The sequence below is a fragment of the Ostrinia furnacalis genome, unplaced genomic scaffold (assembly GCF_004193835.3).
Source record: "Ostrinia furnacalis isolate ACB-3 unplaced genomic scaffold, ASM419383v2 OfSCF0078, whole genome shotgun sequence".
NCBI classification, from domain to species: Eukaryota; Metazoa; Arthropoda; class Insecta; order Lepidoptera; family Crambidae; genus Ostrinia; species Ostrinia furnacalis.
In genome coordinates, this window is record NW_021130317.1 from 304,739 (window position 1) to 321,850 (window position 17,112).

General features: G+C 33.8%; 1 protein-coding gene and 1 non-coding gene across 2 annotated transcripts in view; both read right to left on the reverse strand.

The window, feature by feature from the left end:
* The window catches only part of LOC114351209 (ABC transporter G family member 23), a 76,187-nt gene extending 70,511 nt beyond the window's left edge, over window positions 1-5,676 (reverse strand). The window contains exon 1 of the mRNA XM_028302336.1: window positions 5,410-5,676. The gene's annotated coding sequence lies outside the window, so the exon portion shown is untranslated. The remainder of the gene's footprint in view (window positions 1-5,409) is intronic.
* An 8,235-nt stretch (window positions 5,677-13,911) lies between these two features.
* Window positions 13,912-14,030, reverse strand: LOC114351320 (5S ribosomal RNA). The gene has a single exon (XR_003655774.1). It is a non-coding gene; the product is annotated as a 5S ribosomal RNA (ribosomal RNA).
* Window positions 14,031-17,112: the final 3,082 nt, after the last annotated feature.

Here is a 17,112-nt window from a genome sequence, read left to right on the forward strand (position 1 = left end):
ACTTCCCGGAAACTTTGGAACTTTTGACGATATCAGAATGTTACTTAGAATAACATTATAAAATATATTTTATGGAACTTTCAAGAAAAAGTCTAATGACGTCATTTTCTTAATTGCATCCTATACGGTATCATTTTTAATGGGTAGGTATTAATTAATGACAACAAATTAAGTGTGACGCAAAACGGAACAAATGAATGTTTTAAGTAATTTGGAAAAGTTAGTAAATAAATGTAAACATTTAAAATTGCCTTTCTCATTAAGAACATTCATTCGATATTTTTTTTATGTGATAGGAGTTCGATACTAATGGTTCGATTTGAAAAAATATTTTTGTGTTAGGTAGTCCAATTATCAAATATCTGTCACCCTATAGCCAATAGGGATGGAGCAGTAAAGAAAAATGTTGAAAAAACGGGAAATATTATTCAAACTGTTTTCACGCGTACGAAGTTGCGGGCACGGCTAGTAATTAATAAATTATATGTGAATGAGTTAAAGTAAACAAACATAATATAAGTAGGTACGCAATACTCCTTAAGTGGTACTCGTATCGTATAATTAGTTAAAGCTATAAAATCATATAGCCTTATTTAGGTACTATAAAGTTATTATTCTAAGTTCCATTCCATAAATTAGTCATAAAATATGTTTAAGTACAATTTTTAAGTGCATATCGTTAGAATAACGCCCCTATTCACATACAATACTATGAGTTCTCACAGTGCACGTGGACGCACAGGGTGACACGAACTAATCATAGAGCTCTATTCAACGCTGTGCATTCGATTTATACCGCAATCGCACCTGATTTTTTTGTCTAGCAATTGTCAGTTATCTTCTTTTGGTTCTGACATGTCTGATCTAGGCAAAGTATGTAGACTTGAAGACACGTTCAATTTGTAAGACCAATTCATCTCATCTTCATCAGGTGATTTAGTCTCTCCTGGCCTTTTTGTAAGTAATATTTAATAGTTAGTTAGATACAAATAAATACATTTTGACTTTGACTTTGACCTGCAAAAGGGCGACTGACGCCGGGTGGATGGAGGGTTTGCCCTACACTCCCCACACCGTGGCCAGATGGGTTTAACTTGACCAGAGGTGGAATTGTGTAAAGCAATCGTAATCATTTGACAGTTCATAACGTACGATAAAGTCAGTTAAACAAAGGGTTTGACAGAATCATCGTACGTTGTGAACTGTCAAATGATAACGATTGCTTTACACAATTCCACCTCTGTTTAATATTTAGTTTAGATTTTTGTCATTATTGCAAAAAAACTTGAATTATAAACGTTGTAAGTACTATAATACTGATAACGTAATTGAATTAGGTACGATTTTAGCGGACAGTGAAAGTGAAAAGTTCGCAACAGATTGTTTCAGAGAAACCTGAACTTCGGCCGGTGTTTTGCAGGAAAAGACAAATGTTATGACTTGATTGAACTTGATATTATTTCACAAGCCACAATAGTGAGTGTAAGATTGCAGAAGTTTATTAACAGATGGAGAACAATGGACAATGCACCAGGAACTGATGTCATCGGACGTGTCAAAGATCGGCCATTTTTGCTTTTCCAGCAATGGCCGATCCTGAAGTTTCCTGATTATTGAATTTATACAGGGTGTTAGGTAAATGGATATAATTATGAGCCGACACTAGCCCATGTTAACCTATGCATATAAATGGTATGGTGAAGTCAGAAAATTAATATCATAATTTTAAACTAAAATTAGTTTTCATACAAATCTGAGGTGGAATTGTGTAAAGCAATCGTTATCATTTGACAGTTCATAACGTACGATTATTTTGTCAAACTCTTTGTCTAACTAACTTTATCGTACGTTATCAACTGTCAAATGATTACGATTGCTTTACACAATTCCACCTCTGATTTTATAAATTTTATTTGTATGAACATTTAAAAAAATTAAATGATGATATCAAATTTCTGACTTCACCATACCATTTATATGCTTATGTTAACATGGGCTAGTGTCGGCTCATATACCCATTTACCTAACACCCTGTATTAATAAAATCAATCATAGCATAATTATTATGACTGAGATTTGAGAGTTGTTTTTCAATTACAGACTCAAGAATGATTACTTTAAGTAAAGATTAAAGTTGTACTTTCTACGATTTTTTTCTGTAATGTGTGTTAGGTACTTGTATCGTTGTGAAACCCTTGCTTATGATTTTACATTTATGTATTAGGTGCATCATACTTATTTTTTCCAGTCAGTGCTCTACATAATATACATCTATACAAATACAAATATTTTATTCAATACACATACGCCCTTTCCAGGGCACTTATACACGTCCCAAATATACATAGCTTGCCCTACCACCACTTCGGGACAACTTATGGGCTGGTGCTGAGAAGAAGTGGCGGAAGAAACTCAGTCACCTTTGTCAGCCTCTTTTTCAATAAAATACAGTAATTTATAGTTTACATGACACGCAATAAGTGCGAGCTAGGCAGGTAAAATCCCACGCACTCTAGTCATTTAAATAATCGAACTGATCGAATAATCTACTGAAGTAGAAAGTTTTTGAAGACCTAAGCTTACCTTTCATAAATGGTCAATAAGTAAGAGTTGAATGATAATAATATGCCCTTATTGCCCTTGTTGTATTTATCAAGATTAAAACAATAATTTAGCTTAATGTAAATGCCATTTCATAGCAATGGTAACATTTCCGGATCAATTATTTCCTTTTTGTTATCTCCAATTAAATGTTGACTTTTAACCTCGCGTCTTATTTCGACATCAACTAAATGCCACTTCCTAAAAACAATGTCGCTCTAAAAATAAATAATCATAAAAAATATTTATAAGTTTAAAAAAAATCAGTTTCTTCTGACTTTACTGATTTATATCACGAATGTATTATTTTATTAAAAGTTATTCTTTGAGCCTCAATTCGATATAACTTTTATTGTAATTAATTTGATCAAGTATCAATGAAGAAAAATTCGACACTTGATTGATACTCTACTTGATTTTTAGTCAGTTTACTGACAAGTAATTAAAATAATAATTAGACCACGCACAAGACAAGTGAGATTAATAATAATAATTAATTTGGCTTAATTTTTTTAATTGTGTATAATACTGTATCTCATGTTGATAGCCCAATAAAATAAATAAATAAATAAATAAATAAATAAATAAATAAATAAATAAATAAATAAATAAATAAATAAATAAATAAATAAATAAATAAATAAATAAATAAATAAAAAACAAAATGTTTCATAAGTAATGCTTCAACCTCACCAACGCGTGCAGATAGCCATCGCCGGCGCGATCACGGCGCGATCATAGGGAGATGACAGGTCGCGTGAACTGTCATGGATCGCGCAACCTGTCATTGGCCTTTGATCGCGCCGGCGATGGCGATCTGCACGCGTTGGTGTGGTTGAAGCTTTAGTTTATGAAGACTTCCCACACTTGGTGTACGTTCAAAAACGAAAGTTTCTATGAAAATGTAGAGTCATTTTGTGAAATCGTTTTCGGTAAGTATCAGATATTACAGAGTATTATGACTCACGCAACACAGTCATTAAAGTTTTTATTATATTACTTAGTAAATCACTACTTTCTCGTAAGTCTATCAAGTGAAGTACTAGAGACAAGAAATTTTAAAATTTAATAGGGATGGAGCTATCCCTTTGGTTGATAGAGCAATATTGGACGTTATTGAAAGATATAAACAGTATGTAATTAGCAAGTAATTCTTTGCCCTTAAAATAAGGTTATAAATGTTAACTCATAAACTGAAACGGCATTCAGAAGACGTTCTATAAATCTAATCTTTTCTTTACACCCTATATTCATTTTGAGTGTTTTAAATGTAGAAAATGATCATGAATTAATAATTATTCAATTGACAAATTATGTTCACATTTGTCACGCAATTACTTTTAATGAATCAGATAGAAAAAGTTTGTAACTTTGAGAAAATCTGTAATTTATAAAAATAATAATTAATGACCTAATTAGTGTTATACATTCATTAAATCAAATTAAATTAATAAAATTAAAGTTATAAATAATTTATTTGCTTTGTTTTGAGTAGGTAAGTTACTGATTCTGATTATTTTTTATCGCCAGGTCTTGTAGTTCCCGAACCTGACTACGTCTGGAATCAAAACGCAAACTACGCTATCTTTATGTTATTATGGCAGTTTTCATTGCATTTTCGTCTACATAAAGTAAACAAAAAAACCTCATAAAAAACTCATAAAACTCATTTATTTCTGTAAATAGGCTTTAAAAAAGCACTTTTACACGTCCCAGTATTAACCCTACATTTCAAATCAAAAAGCATTTAACACGTTTACGTACCTTTGTTACGCGCGATTTTAAGGGTCATTCGTAATTTAAGTAAAAATTTAACAGTTAATGTAATGAAAGTTTTTTATTTCAACTGAAAAATAACACGTAAAAATTAAGGCAATAAAAACCTAGTTACGTGGTATTTGTTCAAAAAATAACATATTTTGCTATAAAAAGTGTGTAAAAACAGTCAAATACATTTCGTAAGGTCCGCTATGACAGCCGCGGACAAGCATTGTAATATTTTTACATAATTTTTGACACCGTTACACAGTTATTGAGATTTTGTACACAAATTAAGTTAATAAAAACATTTAGGCATCTTATGTGTTTTTTCTTTAAAACATAGTGTTATTTGTTTCGAACATGATGACTTTAAAGTGAAACTTTTTTAATAACTAACCCCCTTACTAATAAAACTTACACGCTCATTGAACAATGTTTTAAAGTGACGTTTAGTATGGAAATGAGATTTTAAAACAGTGTTCAACAACTGTGTAACTTTTTATTAGTAAGGTAAGGGGTTAGTTTGTGACATGTAGAGACGTAAAAAATTCTTTTATCTGTTTTTATTCTGACAAAGCTCAACTAATCCCTCCAGTGTCAATCTTTTAGTGAACGATGTAGAGTCAATTTACATTATTTTCTATTTCTTCTAGGTACTCTTACTCACTTAATAGAAAATTTAGTAATACTGTTTGAAATTCAATTAAAAAACAATAACATTTAGATTCACAATCAATAAAAGGTGTTTAAACGGCGTACACTGATAAACAATCACGTTTTGTGAAACGAAAAAGCTGTTACAGCAAATAAAAGTAATATCAGGTTACAGTACAATGACTCAGAAACCTACTTAAAAATTTCGCCATGTAGGTACTACGTAAGTAAATTATAGAAATTAGAACGTTAATTTTGGCTTTAGATTCGTTGAAGTGACTTAAATAACGATTGAAAATAAAAGTATTTGATTAAAAAATGAATAATAATAAAGCCCATGACATTGGCCCCTTAAATAACTTAAAAAAACTAGAACACGCGACAAACACTCACCGAAATTAAAAACGTTTCACCTCCTTTTACTTTTTGCAGCTATCGGTCACTGGCACAAAATAAAAAGCAGGTCCATTAACAATTTTAAAAAACTTTTCACTGAACAAACTTTTTCAAATTTTGAAAAAAGGTTCTAAACTTCAAAAAAGGGCGCGCGTTTTGACAGACGTTCGAAAGTAGAATGCGTTTTAGAACGTCAAGTTCGCGCCGCGGTCAAATCTCTACTGAAGCGATTGGCCGTTTGATCGCTCTCTCTTGTGGTGGCGAAGAGCTAAGTACCTTGAGAACGGGCAAATGAGCTTTTATTTAGATTGCTACAGGTATTATGCTTTAACTGTTCATCAAACAATGGCTTGGCAATCATTGGCAGCATCTTAGATCAACAAGTGCTTGCGTGCAAACAATTATCGCGGAAAATGTTATATTTGCTTAATGAATTACCTTTTGCGGTGTGTTTTGCAATTACGACTAATAATAACCATTACATATTGCAACTGTAGTTGCAGCTTGAATTTAAAGTTAATACTTAACAAATAAGACTTAAAAAAAGACGACATGAATAAATTATTCGTAAAAACTTCTAGCGCATTCAAAATTTGTTTTCTTTAGCTGTAACCGCCTAGCCTAGGCTGTGTTTCATACAAATGTCATATTATTTTTATTCAGTCATTCACAATTAATTTGTAATTACCATCATGGCGCCGAAAACGTTCTTCATTTCCAAGTTTTCCAACAAACATGCACGTTGACTTTTCGAATTTATGTTTACAAAAGTGTATCCTTTATCGTTCTTAAGTTAAAATTTTAGACAATCTTAGGAGTCAATTTTATTCATTATAAAAGTCCGACGGTCGAAGAGGATGGAACTATCTAGTATCTCTCGTGTAGGCAGTTCGACATCAACACCTCTGGGCTATTAACGCCTGATTACTTATTAATTTATTTATTTATCTTTATTATAGAAACAAACAGCCTTATTTTAATACATGTAACTCAAAACTAAATGAATACATTGGCCTTAAAGTTTTTCTGGCTTGCACTAATGGTGCTAGGATTTTTCTGTGCCTTTACCTTTTTAAATCTTATTTATCATGTTCATTGACAAAGGTGACTGAGTTTCTTCCGCCACTTCTTCTCAGCACCAACCCGTATGTTGTCCCAAAGTGGTGGTAGGGCAAGCTATATTTGGGACGTGTATAAGTGCCCTGGAAAGGGCCTATGTACTGAAATACTGAATTAACTAGGACTATTTCATTTAATTTCATTGAGTCATATCTATTAGAATGCTGAGTCTATGCCGTATGGCAGTGACGTCACGAATGAGACCCCTTTCTCTAGTACAGTTTTGGAACGCGACCGCCCCGCCATAACATCCATTGTTTATTATTCGATAATACACGATGATAATTCGTCTGGCTATAATTTGAACGCAGGTTGATTTAGGCATTATGACTTGATGCCTTTGCTAGGTGCCTTGAAGAAAAATGATTTGGCGGGAAAACTTTTTTGAGACCAAGATAATTTAAGTTCTGTGGTCAAGATAAGATCTCAAGGCACAGCTAAAAACACATTATATCCCTAAAACCCAGTTAGTTTTATTTAATTTTATTTAAGTAAGTATTTATAATTATGTAGATTAAATAAAAAAAGTGACGTCATAATTGTCTTTGCTATCTAAGGCTGGGTTGCAACATCTTATTTTAACTTTGACAAACCTCAAAATCTGTCAAATTCCATACAAAAACACCGGTTATCGTTATAGTTATTGTTAAAGTTAAGTGGTGCAACTCAGCCTAAATGTATGGGAAAGCCGCGTTTTGGCAACTTAAAAAAGTTATTCAATTGATTACTTAGTGTGTTTTTATTAAACGAGAGTCACAATCTGCATATTCTAGTAAAACTTACTTTATTTACTGGTAATTATTATGAATTTTATTTGGATTTTAAATTATACCCTTGAACTATTATTTACAGTAGGCTTAGAACCTAATGTCAAGTTTAATAGGTTGTTACTTTTGACAGTGATAGATAGACAATAGACATGTCAATTATTTTTAGAATTAAACAAACAAAAGAAATAATAGGCAATATTTATTGAATAAATAGTGTGAAAACCCATAATTTGAAGGAAACTTAGTTATAAAGCAAAAATAAATGACTAAGAGTAGGCGCACACCGTTGATTTTTCGTCGGCCGATAGTTTAGTCGGGCAGTTGATCAGTATGGGCATGTATGGGAGTGCGCACACTACGCCGATTCGAGTTGGCCGATTCTTCATACAAATTAAAATCGGGCACAACTATCGGCCAACTAAAAATCAACGGTGTGCGCCTACTCTAAACTGGAGATATACGAGTATATAGTGTGTCCGGGCATGTAGTGATCAAACTTTAAGGGCAAAGGACAATTTTATCGATGAAAATACTTCAAAGGGGCTTGACCCATTTCTCGCAAAATTACAAGGATTTAAGTTTTTAAAAGTCGCAAGGCACAACTTCATCATTATCATTTTAGCCACAGGANTTTGTTCAAATCGGTTCATAATTGGCGGAGTTATCGCGTAACAAACATAGAAAAAAAAAAAACATACGGGTCGAATTGAGAACCTCCTCCTTTTTTGAAGTCGGTTGAAAAGCATTTAACACGTACGTTTACGTACCTACGATACGATTTTAAGGGTCATTCGTAATTTAAGGAAAAAAATTAACAGTTAATGTAATGAAAGTTTTTTATTTCAACTCAAAAATAACACGTATTAAGGCAATAATAATCTAGTTACGTGGCATTTGTTCAAAAAATATATTTTGCTATAAAAAGTGTGTAAAAACAGTCAAATACATTTCGTAAGGTCTGTTATGACAGCTGCGGACAAGCATTGTAATATTTTTACATAATTTTTGACACCGTTACACAGTTATTGAGATTTTATATACAAATTAAGCTAATAAAAATATTCAGCAATGTGTTTGTTTTTAAAAATACATGTTTGAAAGTTTTGTTTCGATCAGGATGACTTTGAAGTGAAACCTTTTTTTAATAACTTAGTTTGTATCATAAAAAATCGTTTAATCTGTTTAAGCTCAACTAAATATGTATAATCATCCAGTGTCAGATTGAGAGAGTTATAAATATCTGGAATAAACCATACAGTGTCAATATTTTAGTGAATAATATAGAGTCGATTTCCAGATCACTTTCATGTTTTTTCTATTTCTTCTAGTTACTATTACTCAATTTAGTAATACTGTTTGAAATTCTATTAAAAAACAATAACATTTAGATTCACAATCAATAAAAGGTGTTTAAACGGCGTACACTGATAAACAATCACGTTTTGTGAAACGAAAAAGCTGTTACAGCAAATAAAAGTAATATCAGGTTACAGTACAATGACTCAGAAACCTACTTAAAAATTTCGCCATGTAGGTACTACGTAAGTAAATATAGAAATTAGAACTTTAATTTTAACTTTAGATTCGTTGAAGTGACTTAAATAACGATTGAAAATAAAAGTATTTGATTAAAAAATAAATAATAATAAAGCCCATGACATTGGCCCCTTAAATAACTTAAAAAAACTAGAACACGCGACAAACATTACACTCACCGAAATTAAAAACGTTTCACCTCCTTTTACTTTTTGCAGCTATCGGTCACTGGCACAAAATAAAAAGCAGGTCCATTAACAATTTTAAAAAACTTTTCACTGAACAAACTTTTTCAAATTTTGAAAAAAGGTTCTAAACTTCAAAAAAGGGCGCGCGTTTTGACAGACGTTCGAAAGTAGAATGCGTTTTAGAACGTCAAGTTCGCGCCGCGGTCAAATCTCTACTGAAGCGATTGGCTGTTTGATCGCTCTCTCTTGTGGTGGCGAAGAGCTAAGAACCTTGAGAACGGGCAAATGAGCTTTTATTTAGATTGCTACAGGTATTATGCTTTAACTGTTCATCAAACAATGGCTTGGCAATCATTGGCAGCATCTTAGATCAACAAGTGCTTGCGTGCAAACAATTATCGCGGAAAATGTTATATTTGCTTAATGAATTACCTTTTGCGGTGTGTTTTGCAATTATGACTAATAATAACCATTACATATTGCGTCTGTAGTTGCAGCTTGAATTTAAAGTAATACTTAACAAATAAGACTTAAAAAAGACGACATGAATAAATTATTCGTAAAAACTTCTAGCGCATTTAAAATTTGTTTTCCTTTAGCTGTAACGGCCTAGGCTGTGCTTCATACAAATGTTATAATTTAATTTTTATTCAGTCATTCACAATTAATTTGCATGCACTACCATCGTGGCGCCGAAAACGTTCTTTTCCAAGTTTTCCTACAAACATGCACGTTGACTTTTCGAATGTATTTACAAAAGAGTAGGTAGGTACCTATCTCAAACCCTACTCTTAAGAAGGTTACTCCTAGGATACAATCTTAGGAGTAGATTCATCACAAAAGTCCGACGTCCGAAGGGGATGGAACTGTCTAGTAACTCTCGTGTAGGCAGTTCGATAAACAGCCTTATTTTAATACATGTAGCTTAAAACTGAGTGAATTATACATTGGCCTTAAAGTATCTAAAGCTAGTGTTTTAGGCAAAATGTGGCTTGCACTAATCGTAGTAGGCTTATACTGTGCCTTTTTAAATCTTACTTATCATGTTCATTGACAAAGGGGACTGAGTTTCTTCCGCCACTTATGTTGTCCCAAAGTGGTGGTAGGGCAAGCTATATTTGGGACGTGTATAAGTGCCCTGGAAAGGGCCTATGTACTGAAATACTGAATTACCTATTTCATTTAATTTCATTGAGTCATATCTATTAGAATGCTGAGTCTATGCCGTATGGCTGTGACGTCACGAATGAGACCCCTTTCTCTAGTACAGTTTTGGAACGCGACCGCCCCGCCATAACATCCATTGTTTATTATTCGATAATACACATGATTCTTCGTCTGGCTGTATAATTTGAACGCAGGTTGATTATGCATCATGATTTGATGCCTCTGTTAGGTGTCTTGAAAAAAAAAAAGATTCGGCGGGAAAAGTTTTTGTGATTAGTTCTGTGGTCAAGACAAGATCTCAAGGCACAGCTAAAAACACATTAAATCCCTAAAACCTTAGTTTTATTTATTTAAAGTAAGTTTAAAAGTAATTATGTAGATTAAATAAAAAAGTGACGTCATAATTGTCTTTGCTATCTAAGGCTGGGTTGCAACATCTTATTTTAACTTTGACAAACCTCAAAATCTGTCAAAATCCATACAAAAACACCGGTTATCGTTATAGTTAAATTGTTAAAGTTAAGTGGTGGTGGTTAATGCCGTGTGGTGACGGCAGAGTAGAATACATTTGTCACCAACCCCTACTCTTCCCGCGGGTGTCGTAAGAGGCGACTTAGGGACTACGCATCAAACAAAGAACGGGCAGCAGCGCTCTCTGACAAACATCAATCTTTTAAACTGCGATCTCCAACCCGCCTGCCAAGCGTGGGGATTATGGCAAAACCCTCCACTATAGTGGAGGAGGCTCATAGTCCAGCAGTGGACTGTAAAGGGCTGTTGATGGTGAAGTGGTGCAACTCAGCCTAAATGTATGGAAAAGCCGCGTTTTGGCAACTTAAAAAAGTAAGTCAATTGACTAGTGTGTCTATATTATACGAGAGTCACAACCTCTGCACATTCTAGATAAACTTGAACTTCCTTAATTTACTAGTAATTATTATGAATTTTATTTGGATTTTAAATTATACTCTTGAACTATTATTTACAGTAGGCTTAGAACCTAATGTCAAGTTTAATAGGTTGTTACTTTTGACAGTGATAGATTGACATGTCAATGATTTTTAAAATTGAACAAACAAAAGAAATAATAGGCAATATTTATTGAATAAATAGTGTGAAAACCCGAAATTTTAAGGAAACTTACTTTTAAAGAAAAAATAAAGGACTAAACTGGAAATAATAATAATTAACGCCCTATATCTGTCTAAATCGTGGACTCTACTAGAAATAATTAGATATTATTAGAATTAACTTTACACTTTACAAAATTACTATCGCAACGCAAGTAGAGAAATATTTTTTGGCATTTCTAGATTGTCATTTGATTGGTATCAAGTACCTACAACTTCCACAATACCATTATTGTCCGACTTCCACCTCAGTCAATTTTATTTTTCAAGTTATTAGAGACTTTTCCGGTGTTGAATTTTAAGTTTTTAAGTTGCAAGGTACAACTTCATCATCATCATTTCAGTCACAGGACGTCCACTGCTGAACATAGGCCTCCAATGACTTCCACATCGCACCGTTGGTAGCGGCCTGCGTGCAGCGCCTACCTGCTACCTTTATCAGGTCGTCGGTCCAGCTTGTCCCACGTCACACGCACAACTTAATAATTTAAAATTATTGACTTTTGGTGTCAAGCAGTCAATAGTGACATGGAAACATTAGAAATACGTATGAGTCAGCATAGCAATTCTTCACATAACTGCATACCATCTTCATACCGAAGTGTAAACTACCAAAGATCGGGTCAGCGTTATGTAATTATTTTTCGCAATGGCCGCCCATGCTTCCGCAAGTCTCTTGACATGATTGTCTATGCTTTGGCTTTATGGTATGCGATATTTGAGATTCTTTCGGCCGAATACTGAAACACTACTCAAATCTGTCACTCAGCTGACGGGCTCCTAAATTTANCGCGATATTTGAGATTCTATATTTAAAATAAATTACTTCTACTTCTTCGTGGTCCAGTGGTCAGACAACTCTTTGGAGTATAAAATTTTAATTTTAATTTTTATTTAGGATAGGACACTTTTCTGTTTTGAACATAGCTTGTGGTAGGTAAAATATAGCGATGTATACAGGATGTCCCAGAATGGGTGAATCAAACTGCTAGGGGAGGTAGCTCTACTAATGTACCTTCCCTAAAAAATATGAAAAAAAAAAATTGAGTTCGGATTTTTTTTTAAATAAAGTGCTCTAAACTCGAAATCTAGTCATTATTTTAATAGTTTGTTTACAGATAAACGAAGCGATCATGTACAATTAATATTAGTAAGAAAAAAGTACCTACAAATAAACTCCAAACGCAGCAATTATAGCCAGATGCAAAGCTGATTTATTTTATTTTCGATTTTTTTACGAAGTAGTAACAAACATTCAATACATTCAATGAATAAACTCTCGCATGTAATGTATTGGCAATGTACTAAAATAAATATGGTATTACAATGCATTGACACTACAACGTGGCACGTTGTACCGCCGATAGCATTTCAAGATACAAAATGAATTCCCTAATTGTTACTTTAGTAACAATCTTCTATCCGGAGTGGAGGCCGCGTACCGGAAAACGCAGCGTGGAACCTCCGTCCACAAGGTGGACCGACTACATCAGGAAGGAAGGTAGCAGGAAAGCGCTGGACGCAGCGCAGGCCGCTACCAACCGGGTAACATGGAAAGCATTGGGGGAGACCTATGTTCAGCAGTGGACGTCCTATGGCTGAGATGATGATGATGATGATGATGAATCTTCTATCAATAATACCAACTACGAGTAGATATCGGGTTAGAGCAAAAATTACGTCTCGCGAAATTACAGCGCACTTGAGAAGTGAGTTCTTATTTAATTAACGCCAACTTACAGTTAGCGGGGTATATGATGTTGTACCTATCAATGGGAATTTTAAAGACCATAAAATTTTAAATTGAATTGATGCCAGATGAAATTAATATTTCCCTAGGATCCCATCATCAGATCCTGACTTGGTGACAATGGGACCTCCTCAGAAGTGTACCCTATCGAACAAAAAAAGAATTTTGAAAATTGGTCCACAATTGACGGAGTAATCGGTGAACATACATAGAAAAAAAAATACATATAACCTCCTCCTTTTTTGAAGTCGGTTAAAAAGAGATTAGGTATACAATAAAATAGTGCGCTCTTATTTCCCGAGACGTAATTTTTGCGGTGACCTATCTATGTAGTTGATACTTATTGTTGATCAAAGAGTACAATTACAATGTAAAGGATGACAATGTTATGATTTTACTCATTCTTATTAACAGTTCATTTGTATGCAATTTTCCATCATTATCCAACTATTACTTACTACTTTTATAATTGTATCAATTACGCACATTTTGTAAGTCATGACAGATGACTTTAATTATTCAATTACATGCAAATTCCATACAAATGTTGTTTTCTTGGGATTATTTTGTATCAAAAGGCCAAAGTTAACCATCATTACGACCTACATACTTCCATTAAATCTTCTATGTAGTAATGTAGAGAATGTAGTACAATTTTTCTTCTCAATGATTCTCCTGGTGAAGTGTTGTCAAATAGGATTTCTTTGCAACTTTTATGAGCTATGAACGCGAGTCTACTATAGATTTTCTATGGAAAAATTTAAGTAATCATGATAGAGATAGAATAAAAATGTCTCAACTAGGAGATGAAGATTTTCATACGAAAAAAAATGGCAAAAAGCCAACATCACGCGGTGTTCCCAGGCGGTCACCCATCCAAGTACTGACCGCGCCCGATGTTGCTTAACTTCGGTGATCGGACGAGAACCGGTGTTTTCAAAATGGTATGGACGTTGGCGATGGAAATGACAAAATTTATCATAGCTTTCGGGTATTCACCACAATTACATAGGAATTAATCAAATAATAATAAATTAGGTCACTGATTAAATGAATTCCCTAGTGATACATACAAAGTTATATATCGAATTAAAAAAAATTGGTACATATGACTACAGAATGAGTGCTGCCATCTATGAACAAACGCTTAAGTCGAAACAGCGCCATCTAGCATACAACACTTATAGCGTAAACTCACAACATATTAGCCTGCTGGTGCTAAAATCAGATGCAGGTTTCAGGCTTCGTACGTTTTAGTTTGTAATATCAACGACAGATGGCAGTCAACCATATTTACTCAATAATAGGGCTCTATGAAATATTCAATTTATTTTTAAGAAGGATTCCTCTTTTAACCCTTTTCTTGGCATTGTGCATTTAGAGATACGTTGACCAAAACAAAAATATGGGGGAGAAACCAAAAACTATTTTTAAATGTTTTTTTAATATAACTTTAGACCAAATACTACAGATTGTGTTACACAGTATAGAATCGCTACAGGCTGCACAGATTTAACAGTAATATTCAAAATGTCAGACCGTTGACAGGCGTCTACGCACTGGCTAATAATTTTTATTATTTTCGGTGTTTTTTTTAAAGAATATTGGTGATTATCTGTAGTAATATGGATAGTAAATAAAGGTTTCTTGATGATAGTGCTGTTTTTTCATCCCAAAACTTGTATAATTATTCTTGTACGATGCGGATTGTCCGAATGTATCTCTAAATGCACACTATCAGATACGTAATAATTTACTTTCAATTTTGAATGTATCTTTAAAGACACATTGCCAGGTTCTCGTTGAATTTATTTTATGATTTTTTTCATGGATTTTATCGCATAAAAAAGGTATCATGTTATTAGTTAGTAATATTTAATGCTGTAAATTATATGCCGATGTGATTTTTAATTCATGTAATAAAAAAAAAAGTTTTTTGGACAACTTTGTGCTGCAGCAACAAAATCAGGCGCGCAAAATGCTGGTTCTGGTTCTAAAATCTGGAACCAGGTCGAAAGTCAGTGGCGGTGACACTTCAGATGATGAATTAGAAGCCGCAATTAGCCTCCTGATTGTCTTGGGTGGTTATCTTTCTACTCCAAACAACCCAGATCACCCCCAAAAAGCGAGCAGCCTATTCAGGCTGCTGCATGCTTCTGGTTATAAAGCTGGTGATTGACGAATTTCAGCCAGTTCGACTGCTGCATAGTTTCCCAGAGAGTTCTAGAGATCCATTTCCGCTATCTTGCGTTTCCACTGTAAGTTGGGTATCAAATTATCTTCTATCGAAGACGTGAACACAGTTCGGTACCAGTTGGCGTCAATATCCCTCGTATTTTTTTAATGGTCTTGCAGGTTTCCTATGTGTCCTATCTACATTTGCTTCTACTGGATGTTAAGAGGGGTGTGAGGTTCAGGCGGTACTCCAACGACGCTGATGGATTGGTTCTCATACATCCAAATGCAGCTATACTTGCAAGGCGTTACAGACTTTGAAGTGGGTTTTTTACTTTGTTTTCAGTTTTTTGTAAAAGATACTTATTTTTTATTTCTTAAATAAGGAATAGCTTAAGGTTTTGTAGTAATTTTCATTAAAATAACTAATTTTTACTAACAAATAAACCATGTTTTAATTTACTACAAAGCTGGCAATGTGCACTTAAAGATACATACTATATTTCCAAAACTACATACCTAAGATTTTTTTTCGTATTTTTTACATGATTTTTAGTCGTCCTAAATCCAATATTTATAGTGTAAATCACAAATATTAACCAAAACCGTCTTTGCCAAGTATAGGGTTAATTTAATTAACTCTTGGACATAAAATAAATTTAATATTTAATCAGTTAAGTAAGTCAACTAGATTGCGTTTGAAAGGTGTCTCTACATTTTTTATTTTTTTATTAGGCTCCGTGTGGTTTGCATAGAAAGAGTCAAGTACTAAGTTATTTTGTTTTAATGATTTAAAGAAGATCATAGTTGATAAGTACGCTCTCGTTGAGTTAGTTAAATTGTGACGTAGCACTATGCTGGACCTCACGCAACTCCTTGAAAGATCTTGAAGTGATGTTATAAAGCTAGGTATTACAAAATATTTTAAAACATAACTGCTAAAGAGGATACTTCACTCTCTCCCGCCAAGAAATCCACCAGTCTCTACATTGTTTTTAAGTTATTATAACTAGTATGTTAATATACATAATATATACTGTTTTCTTTCTCTCAGAAGATGAAGGGAGAAGATAAAAAATTATGTTATTTTTATTCCTAATCTTCTTCTTTTCGTGTCGACATCAAACCTACACAGTGTCAGCCCAAAACTCCGCCACAAGAGTGGCGTTGTCAGTAACACTCATCAAATCCTCCTGAGTGCAGTTGCTTGGGCACTCAGGGCATGACATCACGACATCATTCTTAATGAATAAGAAGTTAGATTTAGGTTTTCATAGTACCTACACTTGTTTATCTCTTTAGAGTTAACTGTTGTTTACCAGGAAAAACACACAACTACCTACCTTTTCAATAATAAGCTAATTAGTGTTGATTAAGAGCAATAAAAATGAGAGCAAAGTCGAATATGCCAAGAGTCACGTATTCATACAAGAGCACGTTATTTTGATTGGAATTTAATTAGATTTTAATGACAACCGAAGTTATTTAACCTTATGCAATGTCCAAATTGACAAAAGGATGAGATCTTCAAAATCGATATCTCTACTATATAAAAATAAGTCCGGTTTTCCTCCCTGACGCTATAACTCCAGAACGCACGAACCGATTTCCACGGTTTTGCATTCGTTGGAAAGGTCTCGGGCTCCGTGAGGTTTATAGCAAAGAAAATTCAGGAAAAATTTCAACAGAAAAGCGGGAAGGGGGTAAAACGGGATCCACGCGTACGAAGTCGCGGGCGGCCGCTAGTCTGTTATAACTATCTAGATCAGGGGTCTCCAAACTTTGAAGCCTTGGGTCACAATATTTTTTTCGGTATGTTGCAAGGGCCATAACAATTTTACTTTTTCTGCCCATCTATGCAAACA